Source organism: Triticum aestivum, chromosome 4A (genome assembly GCF_018294505.1).
Source record: "Triticum aestivum cultivar Chinese Spring chromosome 4A, IWGSC CS RefSeq v2.1, whole genome shotgun sequence".
NCBI lineage: Eukaryota > Viridiplantae > Streptophyta > Magnoliopsida > Poales > Poaceae > Triticum > Triticum aestivum.
In genome coordinates, this window is record NC_057803.1 from 149,913,023 (window position 1) to 149,915,736 (window position 2,714).

Consider the following 2,714-nt stretch of genomic DNA (forward strand, 5'->3'; position numbering starts at 1 on the left):
TTCATATTCAACTCTCGATACCTGATGCCTTCCTTAAAGGCACAAATTGCCTGATGATCCGACACATCTTCTACCGTGTGGTGTAGGGTGATCCATCTCTGGATATAATCCCTCAAAGTTTCATTCGACTTCTGAACACAACACTGTAACTCTGTCAAACCTGCCGGCCATTTGCAAGTGCCCTCGAATGTTCTAACAAACACTCGGGCGAGATCTTCCCAAGTATATATGCTGCCAGGCGCTAACTGATTCAGCCATGCTCTAGCTGAGCCCTCCAACATCAGAGGAAGGTGTTTCATGGCCACTTCATCATTGCCGCCACCAATCTGGACAGCCACTCGGTAGTCTTCAAGCCAAGTGTCAGGCTTGGATTCTCCGGTGAACTTACTAACTCCAGACACCAACCTGAAGCTGGGGGGAATCACCATAGCTCTGATAGCTCTGTTGAAGCACTCTGGACCAGAGACATGCACCCTGTTGCTGGTTTGTGGATCTCTATCATGGCCCTCTCGGTGAGCTCTATTTCTGTCGACCAAGCCCTGCACGAGAATAGATCTCGCATCAAAGCCTGGCTCTCTGGGGTCGATTGGAATACCTCGCCCAACACTGTGAGGGCGTCTGTCTTCATGCTGCCGAGGCACATATGACCCGCTCCTTGGGGGAGGCGTGGGCACTCGACGGTGATCATCACGATCGACTCGGCGATCATACTGCTCTCGGTTTCTGTACTGATCTCGTCGATCCCCACGTCCCTCACGCCTCGGAGGCGATCTTGGGCTATGGGCCGACTGAATTGTGTCTGCCATCACGGATCTGTTGTGGATCCTATCCCGCGACTGAGATACAACCGTATTCTGTTCTCCCGCCGCCCGGAGCAAGGCTCGGATCTGCACCAGACCTCGACCAGCTTCTGACTGGGAGGGTTGGATCGACTCCGCTATCCGGGCAGCAGCAGCCAGATTCTGGATCGGGGTTCGGTATACCTGAGTCGGAGGAGGAAAAAGCTAGCATCGACTGGATTCAGGAGCGCGCTGCCGAGCGCGATCGTCGAGTGCGCGCTGGAGGTTCTCCAGTCGAGTGCGCTCAGCCAGGTTGGCCAAGCGCGCCTGCTCCAAGGCCTGGGCCTCAGGGGTTTCTCCAACTATAGGAGTATGCAATGCCTCCATGTTCCGGCGGTGAACTTCCTCCCTTTGCTGCGAGGAGAGGGGTTTGGAGCGGTACTCCTCGTGAACGCATGACGGATCGCCGTTCCCGTCGCCTCCGTCTTCACGGTTGAAGCCAGGAGGGCTGCGTGGTCCATTAACCATCAGAACTTCAGCCGCTGGGTCGCTGCTGTCGCACTCGGATGCGGTATCTGCGGAGCCAGTCGAAAAATCGAACAGGCCGTAGAGAGTTTCGTCGGGCTCGATCGCCGCGACTTGAGGGGTGGCCGACTGGCGGGCCACCGCATGCCTCACCCACCGCTGAAGCCTCGACCGACCGGAGCGTTTGCTCCGGCGAGCCGCAGGGAGGGGGAAAGCTGACGAAGTCGACTGATACTGGGTCGACGGTTGCCGCAGGAGGACGCCGCGGATGCACGCGCGAAAGTGCCTCGCCCCGCGAGCGGGGAGCGCGTCGACGTCGAGTGGTGCCTCCTGAAGCCAAGCGGAGTTGTCGGTGACAAACACAAGCGCGCCGAGACAGATCTCGCAGCCCTCAGCCAAACCTCCGCCTGAAACCATGATGAAGGGGATCGGAAAAATTGCAAATTCTCCAACAAGTCGCTAAGACACCTGCCCCACGATGGGCGCCAACTGTCGTGTTTCTAAGACTGACAGTAGAGTAGGGGGGTAGGATTGTAGTGGCAAGATCCTAGCTATGGAGGAGTTGTACACACGAGTTTACGAGTTCAGGCCCTTCTCGGAGGAAGTAACAACCCTACGTCTCGGAGCCCATGTGACGCCCGGATAATCAAGCTACAGTAACCTCTGCTAATAATGCCACGTCACCTCAATTAGTGTTGCTAATATCGCGTTAGTTCAAAAATCAATTCAAAATTCAAACTTAAAATGAAGTCAAATGGTAAAGGTTTTCAAATATTAAAACTAAAATGTTGGGGTGTTGCCAAATAAAGCATAGGTAATTATTGTGGAGAAACCACATTTTTATAAAAGGTTTAAATGCACTTAAATGATTAAAACAGTAGGTAAGACTATTAAATAAATGTCTTTTGAACATTATAAAATGCTAAACTATTTTAATTAGGGGTAAAACTTTCTGTGAAAGTAGTTGGAATTGTACCTCTATTTTAGGTATGGGTTTTACTTTTTGTAAAACTATAAATTATTAAATAATTAAAAGAAAGCAGAAAAGAAAAGGTAAAAATAAAACATAAACAAACCAAAAAAAGAGGGGCCCCTGGCCAACTGGGCCAGATGGCCCAGCTCACAGGCTAGGCCGGCCCACCTGGCCCAGCGAGCCGACCCAGCCCGCTCCATCTCCCCACCAGGGGAAACCCTAACCCCATGACCTCCACCACCACTCCCCCACTCCTCCCACGATCCCGATCTGGATCGGGACCCCGACGCCTCCCATCGTCCCTCACCACCATGTCGGACCCCCCCCTCCACCCCTCACCTCTCTCTCCTTCCCCCGCATGGATCCGATCGAGGCAACCGAAGCCTTGTGCCCGCGCCGACGCCGGACACCGTCATAGCCGGGCACGCCACCTCGCC